This window comes from Hyalella azteca, unplaced genomic scaffold (genome assembly GCF_000764305.2).
Source record: "Hyalella azteca isolate HAZT.00-mixed unplaced genomic scaffold, Hazt_2.0.2 contig15788, whole genome shotgun sequence".
In the NCBI taxonomy this organism is placed as follows: Eukaryota; Metazoa; Arthropoda; class Malacostraca; order Amphipoda; family Hyalellidae; genus Hyalella; species Hyalella azteca.
The window spans coordinates 20479-34538 of NW_025945627.1; the positions used below are offsets into that span (position 1 = coordinate 20479).

At 39.0% G+C, this 14060-nt stretch overlaps 1 protein-coding gene across 2 annotated transcripts in view; it reads left to right on the plus strand.

Annotated features, from left to right (window-relative positions):
• The first annotated feature begins 7031 nt into the window (after window positions 1–7031).
• Window positions 7032–14060, plus strand: part of LOC108665441 — a 71960-nt gene continuing 64931 nt past the window's right edge. For both annotated transcript variants that reach the window (XM_018152192.1, XM_018152193.2), the window contains exon 1: window positions 7032–7260. The gene's annotated coding sequence lies outside the window, so the exon portion shown is untranslated. The remainder of the gene's footprint in view (window positions 7261–14060) is intronic.

Sequence of the window (14060 nt, forward strand, 5' to 3'; positions counted from 1 at the left end):
CACCACAAAAGTTCGTACTGTGAAGGTCAGCAACGACTGGAAAAATCTGCATGGAGAAAGAAAATTTACTAAATCATTTCTTCATTTTTACATTTTTCAAGGAATTCGGGCTTCCTCGCAATTAATAAAGAAACATCTTCAGGTAAGCGGATACCACTCGTACTAATCTTTCCGCTGTTCTAGGGGCTGAAAGTGAAAATCAAACGATCGATCATGTCATATGAGTACCTTCAGTTGCTTCAGAAATATAGGGAAGAGGTCTACCAAAGTTTATACATGTGAGTATTTAGATTAGATTAATGTGATATGAGTCATATGACGGAGTATGTAATAACACTGTTTAAACAATCTTTTTGGCAATAAACGTTTTAAGTTAGAAGATTCAGGGAAGAAACCTGAAAGGTTTTGAATTCTTTTTTGATGGTCTCATTTCGCAACCGCTGACTGAATGCTGACCAAGCCTTGATATTCAAGCGCTCCAAAGTTACAGTGGCGGTCATCGCTAATGCAACATCGAAAGGAAATTCACTAAAATCGCAAAACAAAACGTTTCTTTGGTTGGCATTCTTATGAGCTTCACAGTGGAGTCGGTGTGCCGCGTCGTTAGCACTCGCAGCTTTTGTTCCGGATAACAAAGACGAATGCAAGTCGCACACCTAAAGTTGCGGTGATGAATTTTGCCGCATTGCCATTATTTTCAAGATTTAGATTTTGTTACTGCGCCTGCGAGTTTGCACACAATTATGACATATTGTTTACATTTCTTGATTATAGTTCCTTGTGTGTCTCAACTGTTGAAAAAAACAGGAGTTCATCGAATCTCTTCAGTTATTTACGAACCAATTATATGTATTCATCAGGACCTAACATAACATAACACAGTGATATCGGCGCTGAAGAGTAGGCCTGATGTGGCCTGTCGCCGATTCTTGAACTTTTCGTGACTTGTTCACAGAAGATCTGAAATCGTGTCATTTGACTGATCTTTTCAAGACTGACGATAGTTTGAAATATATAGCTACTAGACTTCCCCCGGGTTCGATATGGTGCTAGGCATTTCAAGTCTGAACATATATTTTTCCATAGCTTTATCTAGTCTGTTCTTGAACGGGCTAGAGGAGCCCGTTGGCGAAATAGGAGCGCCAACGATGTAATCGGGGAGGCTGTTCCACATGTCGGTGATTCGAAGCGAGAAGAAATGTTGTCGCGTGGATGAGTTACAGCGCAGTTAGGCGATGTTTAGCTCGTAAATTTTTTTCCACTTTACCTTCATTTGTGAATTATACAGCAATTCGGGCCGAAATTTACAGTGACCAAGATATTTATTTTAAACTACTGAATAGATTTACACGAAACTTTGAATTTACATTCCTAACCTACCAACGGCGATGTTTAGCTCGTGACAATATTTTCGATTTTGCCTTCGTTTGCACAGTTCGGCCTCAGAAATGCCGGTCGTTTCTCCGTTTATACGTTTTACTCGCGAACGAAGATAAAATCGAAAAATTGTCTCGAGCTAAACATCAACGTTGGGAGGTTTGGAATTTATATTCAAAGTTTTGTTTAAATCTGTTCAGTAGTTTAGAATATATTTCTTGGTCACAGACGAATTTCGGCTTGAATTGCTCTATTACTCACGAGTGAAGGTGAAATGGGAAAATTTTTCACGAGCTAAACATCACCGTTAGGTCCAAATGAATACGTGTACCTAGTTTCATCGAGCTACGTCTATTAGTTTGTGAGATATTCATTGGTCACTGAATCTGGAGATTGGCCGTGAGACCGGCAGCATGACTGGCCGCGTCGAGTCCGGCCGTAAATTTGTCCGACGCATGACTACGGAGCTGTTTTGATCGCGTTAGAGGATATTTGGTTCAGTTTTGCTTAAAAAATAGATCGTCTCTATTGAAGGCCGGCGGCTTGAGTGTTGTGGCGACGTAATCGGCATTGACAGTACTGTTTACCGCGGTTGTAAACTATATAAGTTCAGAAGCGTCCCCGAATAGACAACAAATTGTCTAACTTAACATACTTTATATATAGAGTCGAAGCTTTTGGAAAAGTTTTGGATTAGATTTTTTAGCAACTTTCAGCCGGTCAATCCGCCTTTAGCATTCAGCTGGCCAATCTAAATTGTTTATATCAGATGTGAAGGCTGGGTTGGAGAGAACACCGCTCTCTCAGTTCATAAACGACGACATGGTTTGCTGGGGTTGCTTGGCATCCATAGATCCATTAAAGAAATAAGTATGATCAATGGTAACCTTTGATTTAGTTTACTTGTATGAGGATAATTATATAATTTCTCGCCATTTCTTGTTCTGACTCTAATCCTGCTCACAATGTTCAGGTACGAGTTTCACAGTAAAAGCTCGTGTTCGTATCCTTGTTTCGTGCTTCATTGCAACAAAGGCGTGCGGTAAAATTTTTTGTCGGCATGGAAAGCTAATTTCACAGAGATTTGTTTGTACGATGAAGCGTGCAAGTTTCCAAAGGAAGAAGAGATAACTTAGTTAATCACATAATAAGCCTTACTTGCATGAAAGGTAGCGAAAGCTTGAATTATCCGATCCCATTGGTGATTCCTAAAACTAGTTAAAGTATGCAAATTAATTAAAACTAGTAAAACTATTTAATTCATTAAATTAATTAAAACTTGTTAAAAAATCAGCCTGGTCCTGCACGTAAACTATCCCGGCAAAATAATTATCTTGGATGCGCGCTCGATTGACCTTTATATATTTGCGGCACCAAGCTTCAAGCCACAGAAAAAAATACATAAACACATAAAAAATTACAAAATATACATAAAATTTGTAAAAATTTAAATTTTCCCTTCATATCTTGTACTGAAATTTTGTTATCACATCAGTTGTAACAACGAAAATATTTTCAGCTTTTTCATGAGAGTAATGGTCTCTGATTGCGACGTTGCTGTTTTTTCAAGAAGTAAATTGCCATCGAAATGATATGAAATTTGTACAGTTCATTTTAGCGGGTTCTCCAGAGCACACGACTGGTTTGCTAGGTAAATCCCCGAAAATGTCCAGAAAAGTTATAACTTGCGAGCTAAATAGAAAGCCCACCAGTCTGAGTGAGCTCTTTTATCGGCCAAAATATTTTGGACAATCCCCGGACGGCACAGCGACGAGCTTGAAAAATGTGATGGAATCCACTCACTTCCGGTGCTTATACGAGAAACCTGAAATAGTGCAGTTATTACGGATAACAACCGACGGTTCTTAAGTCAGAGAATTCTTGACAAAGTGCACACTACGCTCCAGATACATAACATATAAAGGGTCGAAAAATTTTAACTTGCAACGTCCAAGTGCTAATGCTGAGACTTAGACAGTTATCGGATATGTGAATAGAATTTAAGTATTTGTATTCGCGTGCACAATATAGCTCAATAGACGCTGATCCAGCAGGAAAACTCTTTTCTAACTTGCGCTGAATTCTTAATTAGTTGGATCCTTTTTAGCGCATTTTCTCATTTTTGGACAAAATGCCCTATTGTGCTCGTCATGTCCGTCCGTCTGTCCGTCTGTCCGTGACTTCACGTTTTCGTCGACGAGAAAATGCGCTCTATGTCACTCACTGCAGTGAGTACCGAGTTATATTTTTACGAAGTCTTCAGCCTCACGAGATCAGCCGCGCTGGCGAGGCTTGACCTGCGCTCTCACCGCACCGCGAACGTTCAGCACGCGGGGCCGGGCCCGGACGGTCACATTTAGGTCACGTACGCAACAGGGACTACTGCAATGTTGAAAGTTTTACCTGACGGGAGTTTGTCTCTGTCAATAGACATTCAATATCTTGTATTATAAATTTTAGTATAAAAATTATGTAGATATTAAAAATTGGAATAAATTAGCCAAATGCACGACATACCAAGAGTGATTAGCGTAATGTCAGCTGGAGGGAACAAATTTGGGTGAACAAGTTGAGCTATAAATGTTATAATGGCCGAAGTGCGTCTGTGTTCTTTTCTACTGACTAATTTATGCGCACAATTAGTTTGTGTACATGATTTTTGTAATCGCTAAATCCATAGGGAACTAAATTCTCATCTCTAAGTTGAGTATTTTTCATAAAATAAAAAAGAAGAATACGGTTTTGCTGACTTATAACCCCATGTGCTTCATTTGTATGGGATATTAACGTAAACTCTACACACTGCAGGTGGTGTGAACGTAAATTCTACACACTACAGGTGGTGTGTACGTAAACTCTACACAGTACAGGTGATGTGAACGTAAACTCTACACACTACAGGTGATGTGAACGTAAACTATACACACTACAGGTGGTGTGAACGTAAACTATACACACTACAGGTGATGTGAACGTAAACTATACACACTACAGGTGGTGTGACTCTGCACACTACAGGTCAGATGTGCGTAAACTCTAAACACTCTTCCTTATTTCTAATCATCATGCGATAATAATTAATGCAACAAATCAATGTTTGTACCGACGGAGGATGAATTGTTGTCGTCTTATTATAATTAAATGTTTCTACAAATAATGCATTTGCTGGCAACTTCGCCCTTCCCTGCTCCACGAGACCATTTACACCTAAGTCATGTGTTGTACAGTTTGCATTGTGGATGCATTTAATCAACCTTGATTCTTCAGTTATTCAGCCCTGATAAAATATCACAAGCGGTTTATATGCGGCCTGCGATTCCTTAACTGTAGGGCGATGCCAGAAAGGCTGTTATTCTCAACAAAAACACACAATAAAGTGAAGCTGTGGTTAGCCCTCACAATTGTTATGTGCGTTGAATTTCAATCGCTATCGGTACCGCTGTTTAATTAAGATCAAATCGTCTGCAGCTCTCCTGCATCCGTTGATTGTTAATTTAGTTTGCGCCAGATTGGGTGCCCGAAAATTTAAAATAAACTGAAGCATCGGTGTACACAACAGTTCGTTTTCAAAAAGGTCTTGCAACTGTTTTCTAAAATTGGATTGAAAATTACGAGATAAGTCTAGATAACTGCACAAGGTTACGGCAGCTTTCACGTTAGGTACGTTTCTGTCCGACCAGAGGAAACATTATTCCGAAGAAACGTACGATCTTTGACGTGGCCAGAAGTGACCTAGCTTTTTCAGTTTCTCAGAGACAGAAATTGCCTGTTTTTTATCGAGGTATTTTTATATTCTCTGTTCGATGTTTATACAAAGGCTAATGAACGTTCATGGAGAAAGCTTAGAATAGAATAGTGTCAAATAACAAAATTTAATCCACATTGATTTGTATAACCTTTCGTTTTCCTTCTAAAATGTTCATCGAGCTTAATCGATTCTGTACGTTATATGATCTTGTGGAAAATGATAGAGTATCTATTAAGGAGAATTACCGTCTCTTTGAAAATTCCTTGCTCCATTTAATTATTCATAGAATAGACGAAGAATTGCGCAACTTCCATCTCTGTATTGTTTCTCCATTTAGGACTCGCTTGGGCTCAAAAAGTTTACCCTAAAAATGGCACCCTCATTTATTATTGCGTTACACATGGCACGTGCCGCTAGTGTCTCAAACCTTGTTCAACGAACGCAGCGGTGTTCGTAATGGACATGTTCGTAATTGGTGGATTTCACACCTGCGCCTTGGTAACGTTAGTTGCTGTGTCATGTTCAATCGCATTGCGCAGCATCGGCAATCAATCATGCACAGTCTTTATATTGAACTTTATCACGAATAACGTGATTCTGAGCCATAATGATTGCATTTGCTGTGCTCTAAATTACAAAAAGAAAGCCCGGAATTGCGGATTAATTAAAACAGAAACAAAGGCTCAATTCTTTGCCGATTCGGTCACCAATCGGTTGCAGCCTTGCACAAGTAACGAAACAAAATAACAAATTGCGAGATGAATACTGACCAATAATAGGCAGAACGTCGAACAGAAAATTCAGTTGACTGACAGGATTTCCCAATAGTTTTAATTATTAGTGTTTCTCAGGATCCTGATGGGTGAGGAAGTCGCTAATGGTAATGCAGGACACAACTCAACTCTATTATTATAACTTCGATATTCTCTTCTCTGCAAGATTATTTACATTCATGCCGAGTTCTCAGTTATATTATTGGTTAATTAATATTATATGGTGAATGAAAACGGGATAGCATTTGCCGTAAATCGTTAACGGTAGATTGATGTTAGTATCGAAATTTAGGATAGACGACAGACTAATGAACAAGCCAGCTTGACAAATTAATTCACACCAAAAACACGTTTATATTATATGAAGAGAAGCTCAGGGGAGCTGATCTCTTGTTTCTCCTACTAATATAATATCTTAGAAATGTTTGTAAAATCACGTCAATTTCGTTTCGGCGCATAATGTCATTGAATTATTTTCTTCTATAGTAATTAAGCTGACAAAATCATTGCTAAAATTGAAGCTCGCCACCGACTTGAACGCGGCCGAGGTAGTTATCCATCTAGGGTTTTCACACCTAACAATCACCGAAGCGTCCATTGTTGGTGTACGGCGTTAAAGTCATCTTAATAATAAATACCACTTATTTAATAACTCCCTATTGGGAGACAATATGCTAACTTATCAAATTTATCTGCTGGGATCAAAGCTACAAGATTTATTAAAAGAATCATCTCAATAAACATGTCACGATGATTTACTTTGGAACTTTGGAAAAACTCTTGCACTTGATCATCTAATAACTTCACAAATTCCATTCAAACTCGCAATGAAGTTCAAATTCCATCTGACTTCAACGCTTGCACTTCATCTCCCTGCTTCCGTTCTTCCGGACCGGACAACAAACGCTCGTTTATGAGCAAGGTTGCGGTAAACAAAATGTCAAGTGATCTCAAGGAAACTCAGTGTTGCTCATTAGTTTACATTCTTGGCCTATTTATCCTTGACGTTGAAAACCAGATACCATTAATATTTTATAGTTTTGGCCCAACACTCGAGCTGTCGAGCTCATTAACTTGGAAGTACCAAGCTTACCGTGACCGTCAACTGTGCAGACAGTTGCTACGTAGTCGTCGTTGAACGAGGTTGGCTTGTATACGCTGTTACATCGTGCACCTCCGACTCTCTCCGATCACAGCCTTCTTGCGCGTGATCGAACCTAATTCAATTAAAAATATCGAAGTGAATCTATGAGTTGTGGTTGGTGGCTACTTAATATTGCTAGCCGTTAGCAGTGATGACTCCAATGAGTTGAACTACTTGAATTTTTACATGAAAGTTTATTCAATCTCTTCGGTGAAATGGTGAGTATTTGCGTCTGGCCTCACTTTTTTCAGTCGGTTAGTTGCTTACGCTTCATTATTGCTGCTATACTTAATTGCTTCTTTCACCATTCTTTTTTCCTTAATAATATTGCGCTGAATTAGCGTGTTCAAAATTCTTACTACTAAATTGATCAGTGAAAGATGAATTAACGTTAATCCCTCAACTCCCAACGTGTTTGGGAGTCGAAATCGAATGAAGAAGCAGCAACCTGCTTCCGCGAATAATTTAGTAGTCTGTTGCGCATGAGCAGATTAATTTTAAAAAGCTTTCTCTCATTCGAGCCTAGTATAAGCCCTTATTTATAGAATCCGTTTTACTTTCTTTAGAGAGCATTGAAGTTAGAGTTAATTTTACCTGAGGTTCCTAGGTTATGATCGTGGATTCGTGCTAGCCTACTTGGCGCGCAACGTTCAGTCTTCGATATGAGGTCATCTCACACTATTTTAAGATATAAGAAAAATTTTTCCATATCATTAAAATGCTGAACATTTCTGTTGAAATTTCATGCATCATTCGTGTTTTCTTTTAAATTATGCGCCACCGAATGTAAACTTTGCTTCCCTAATTGCAAAAGGAAGCTCACACATGAATCGTGCACCCAGCTTAATTGATTTAGGTTTTAGGACTTTGCGCGTCTTGAATTGTGAATATAATTTCATTTACGATTTGGTACAATAATTTTATTTCAATCGATATCTGTCAAGCCAAGCTTAATTCAATTGGATCTCAATGGTAAGGTTAAACGTGTTTCAAGGTGTTGGGCGAATGCTGAAAGATTTTTATGTTTCGAATTTTACTGTTGCGACTGGAGTTTGCGATCTAAACGTGACAAATTCATTACAATGTCATAATACCTCAAAGGATTTCTGTTAAGTGAGTTTCCTCCACCGAAAATAGAAGCACTATCACGGATTATTTGTTCTTGTCAATAGTACAGTTGTGCGCCGAGGCCGACTCAGTGAGTATGGATAAAAGGAAAAGTCTCCACCGACGTCAGCTTCACTTTCTTTGCCTGCAACTCAACTCTGGGCATTAATTCCCCCCCCCCCTTCCCCTCCGGCGCTATGTAGCTTTGTTGAATCTTTGGTGCAGACGTGCGCCGAGGCCGACTCAGTGAGTATGGATAAAAGGAAAAGTCTCCCCTGACGTCAGCTTCACTTTCTTTGCCTGCAACGTAACTCTGGGCATTCCTCCTCTCTCCCCTCCCCAGTGCTATCACAGCTATGTAGCTTCGTCGAATCTTTGATGCAGACGAGGGCTGTCAGAACGAACCATTTCCGTGAGCCGTACACCATCGTGTTTCGTACAATTACATTTTGTACTCTCTACTGCGTCTTGTCTTCGCATTATCATATTTAACGAGGATGTACTCAAAACAAATAATTACGAGCCAATATCATCTGTTATCTAAAGAAAAAACCTCCAAAACGTCTTAAAAAACTCAAAAATACATTCCTTGAGGGATTTTTCTTGCGTCTCGTTTGAACTTGGGCAGGACAGCAAATTCCAATGCCCTTTATTTAACGCGCACGTGGCGTTTATGATATACAATGCCCTCGTTATAGAGCGGAGAAAATTGCGTCCTTCTCCGCACAGATTTTTCCAGCGCCTCGTCTCGTGTTTATTTGCATTCATGCTGGGCGCTTGGCCCCGGAGGCTGACCTCTGGCAGTCGCGGACTGCATGGCTACTGCCGCGCTGTGAACGATCACCAAACTCGCTGCATCCGCGTACCTGACTTTGACCCATCGCTGGCAGGGCACTACATGAGCTTCTGTTACATATGTTACTAGGAACTACTAATGTCATCAATAAGAACTCTGAGCCGAATATTGAAACAAATTGAAGATTGAAGCGATTCTTAGAGGTTAATTATTTCACCGATAATTATTGAAAGATCTTTCTCTGATCTTTACAACAGAAGTTCCAGCCAAGCCTTCAGATAAACTTTTCGGTTTTTGATTTTTGTTTGCGAGTTTTCAAAGTGAGATTAAATTTATTCGAGATTTTGATTTTATGCTACAAAAATTGGAATCAAACCATGATCAGTTTCGATCGAAATTGAATTAAATTTTCTGTAGCGAAGAGCATGTTAGTAAAAACATCTTTGAATGTTGAATGCTCAGTCATGCTGCCGTTATTGTCCTTAAATTTGTCGTATTGAGTGCGTTAATTGTCGCCTCTGAGATGACATCTCCTTATACGGTCTCGTCATGGGCCGTGACCGTGGATTATTGAACCAGTGAGAGTCATCAGTGCCACTCAATGGCCTTTGAAATCCGCAATTTTCAGGCTTTGCACATAATGACAGTGTTTGTCCAGCCTGGAGGTCGATTTCTCTCTCCGTGCGTCTAGTTACCCTGGATACGTTATAAAGAGCTTCGCAAGAGAGTTCAATGGAATGCCGTCTGATGTTTATGGATAAGATGCATTGAACTTTTTGCCTCTCCTACGAAATCAGTATACCTTACTTTTCTTCAATGCATCGGAGGTTCAAATACGGTATTACGCATAAACCGACTTATAGAATCATACAAATGTAAGTTTTATAGCTGCAAGCTTTCTACAAATGAAAACTCATTATTGGTATGCTACATCACGCTCGGTAATAGACTATGAAATCATTACCGTTTTGAATCGCAGTCTGGATACGATGAAAAACTCTGGTATTATTACCATATATGTCTGTGCAGCGAACCACAGTATTAATTTGTTTTAAATTATCTCATACTTTTGTGATGTAATATTCCTGTTAATTATCTTCTCTAGCTCAGCCATGACCATATGCCGCGGCAAGCAGAAGTTCATGAAGGACCGAATTTTTTTCTTTAATGCAAGTTTGTGACCACAACCTTGGCCTGAAATTAAAGGAAGGATCGTGTGAGTTTTTAACGGACAAGTCCTGAGGTTCGTTTACCCATCAAACTCTCCTTGACTCCAGGCGCTGCGATATGATTGTTTCTTCAGGCCCGTGATGTGTCACTCCACTGACTCATGATGTGTCACTCCACTGACTCATGATGTGTCACTCCACTGACTCATGATGTGTCACTCCACTGACTCATGATGTGTCTCTCCACTGACTCATGATGTGTCTCTCCACTGACTCATGATGTGTCTCTCCACTGACTCATGATGTGTCTCTCCANGCTCGAAGCGAGAAGAAATGTTGTCGCATGGATGTGTTCCAACGCAGTTGTAACACTTAAAACATGTTTTCTCGTACATCAAGAGGCAGTGAAGAGAAACATCATGTGTCAGTGGAAAGCAATTTCTCTTTCATGTTTGGAACTTTTTCCTAATTTTCAATAGATCACATTGACAATTGGTCAACATCTGCAATTTAGCCTAACTCTTTTTGAAAAAATTTTGGGGATATTTTTCGTTGACGCACCATCATGACTCACGCATCGTCACCAGATTATTAGTCGCTCATGCCAAATTCATGCATCCATAAATTTCTGCGTAACTGAGCTCCTCATAATGCTTGATCCTTTAAGACTAAAACACTTCATCGTCTAAAACACTTTTCGCACGTGTGCACAGCTAACACGTCGCCGGCAGGATACTGTACACATGACAATGTCCTCCCATTACCCCCTGCACCGCTTGTCGTCTCTATGTCAAGGTCGGCGTCCGCTGGCCTGGCGACTCTAGTCACTCTACTTGAAGTAAAGACAAGTTTGTGTTGCTTGACGCGGAGGCAGCTTTGCCGGTAGCCTCAGCCTTGATCTACGCAAATCTTGTACGTGAACAGAGTTGAAAAAACTATAATGTATTCAGTTTTCTAAGGTATTGTATTGTTCACGATGGGAGAGCAATTTTTTAGTTTCTTCCTTGTTATTTTTAGATGCAAAAATCTTCTTTATGTATTACGATATGAGTACAAACTCAGGACAATAGCTCTATTAATAATTTGATAAAATAAATGAGCTATTAAGCTGCACGCCTTCTTAATCGCCAAAATTCCATAAAAATTCCTAATTTGTAGCAAACAAATTTTACCTCAATTAATTTTTTGGTTGGACTCAGTTGTCGTACATTCTATGACTTATCAGTTTCAAAAGTTAGATGTCGAATTTTGATTGCTTCAAATGTCTCCTTTTTGTATTCTTTACAATTTTTTTCATCTTAATTAGAGGCCAATTCCGAAATCGAACTCATATTTATTTGTTTCAAACTGAATAAAATTTCAGGAGTTATAAGACTTTTAGTGAGCTCTGTTTTTTTTGTGTCACCCTGTATTTCGATATAATGTTAGGTCTTGTTTAGGTTTTATGTCTATCGTTGAATTTTGACTTTTAAAGTGATTTTATTCATTTTTTGTTTAGTCGAACTGATGATGGAGCTGGACTCCGAAACGTTTTCAATATCGATATGGTGAATTTTCTTGGCGTTTTCTTTGCTTTTAAATTCCTTGTGAACTTGCGATATAAGCAGACTAATGATATAAGTACTTGATTACTTCAAATGTCTCCTTTTTGTATTTTTTACGATGTTTTTCATCTTTATTAGAGGCCAATTCCGAAATCGAACTCATATTTCCACATTTATGACATAATAAAAGTTATGATGCTCGTCACAATGACCATTATAATTTTCCTTAATTTTGTAGCGCCGAACTTTCAGTTGATAAAAAATAGAATTATATAAAGTCCAACAACAATATATATTCTTTTTATAGTGCCAATATATATAAAAACCTGGGAGCATTACAAGTCACGAAAAGTACAAAAATCGGCTCATGGCCACATACTGTATATAAAGCCTATTCTTGAGCGAAGACATCACATTGATATGGTATGATATATGATATAATCATATCGTATATCATATCCTAATATATAATCATATCAAAATATCGTGATACAATCATATTATATCGTATATTATCATATAATGTATGATATGATTGCGCAATCAGTTGAACTGGATGAGGGACTGGAGAGGCAGCGCAGCTAATGCATTTTCCTGTCTTTTTATAGAGGTCGTTTTCGCAGTTCGAGTTTCGGTTTGCTTATTGTGCAAAACTCATCCTCATGCTCAGTATTCAACCTCACAATCAATATTCCTTCTCACCTCCAGGTATTAATACATATGTATAATGTATCTGTTATCACAATAATGTTAGGATGCAACGCCAACTCTTGCTCCCTCATCGAACTATTATCCCGCTGTGCCCGTTAAGAAGAAAGAGATACTGCATTCATACTTGGTATCTTAATTAAAACTCAGACGTCCTGTTATCTAAATGCCCCTTATCTTAATAACCATTATCGCAGCTTGGATGTAGCTTAATTAAAGCTTAGACGCCATGTTATCTTCATACCCCTTATCTTAATAGCAATTATTGCAGTTTGGATGTCAAGGCCGGAGTTCATGTACGTAAGTGGTTGAGCACATGGCGCTTGACGACAAAATAAGCAGTTGCTGGTCATCTAATAACACTCTTCTGACATTGACCTTTGCCTTCAGGCCATCAATTGTCAGCTTGGTGGTCTGGATTTACAACCTCTTCTGGACAACGTAATTACGATGCTCTAGGCCATCTAATTCTACCAAGCTTTCCTATTTTGATTTTCTACTAATAAAAATCTTTCATTGATAGAAAGTCACGAGTCGCAAAAACAGGCGCACTGCACAATCGCTGACATGTAATAGACCGGTCAATCAATATTTAAACAAAGCATGTATTGACCAAACTTCAAAGAATGCCCCTTTATACATATCCTCGCTTCTAAATTATTCCTATTAAATGGAATAATTTTCAATGATGAGACGAGGAGCGCAAAGCTAGCCCCTGCAATATTGTCGTTTTGTGATGCTTATCTGACAGCTCATTTAGCACAGCAGTTCTAATGCATGGGTTCTCTCATCACTTCATGCGCTTGTTCCTACGTCCCTTGCATTGTGTGAACTGCTCTCTCCTGGAGACGAGCTGCAGGCTGAAGCGCCCTAAGGACTATATAGGCGATCATCATCCTGATGGCGATGTAAAGTGAGATCCCACTGTACGATTCCAGAGCAGAGTTTCTGATCTTCTCTCTGTGCATTTGTGGACGAAATTCACGTTATATTTGGAATTTCAATTTATTCTGGCTCCATAACTTCGATCTTTTCAATGCTTATATTCTCCGGAGGGTAACCCATGACACATGAAAAATATATCTTGTACAATCTAAAGACGTGGTAGTAGCGTTAGTGTGGGGCAGTGGCCGGCATCGAGGTCTGGGTCCTAACTTTCCACTAGAATATATATTTTCAGTGCCCGTACGTTCAATAAATTTTATTAGAAATTAGCGCAGCTATTAACTGCAAACATAATCGATTTCTATCAAAAATTAAAGTACATGAGGCCAATATAATGCTATGTCTACGAATACAATAACCGACGTTAATAATATACATATTTAAATGCAGACCGTCCATAAACGTGAACAATATATGCGTTATGCCGTTAATTACATCATTAAAAAGTACGCCAGCGCCAACTAACGCCAGTTATTAATTATCGCCCGGAGCGCGTCGATCAAAAGTTCGCTCAGTTCAGTTGACATTGAAACTAGTGATCAACAAGTTCAAGCCTACAGTCCCCGTATTGACGGTGTAAAAATAATCGTTTGTGGTGTTAAAATATGGCGACCTTAACCGTCATGTCTGTTCACGGTCTTCCCCCGACACATGAAGGCGCTGTGATGCAATGCAACATTAACTGTCAAACCCTTCAGGCAAGCAGCGATATTTTAGTACTCAGTCAAGCCTGGACTCAAGAATAGGAA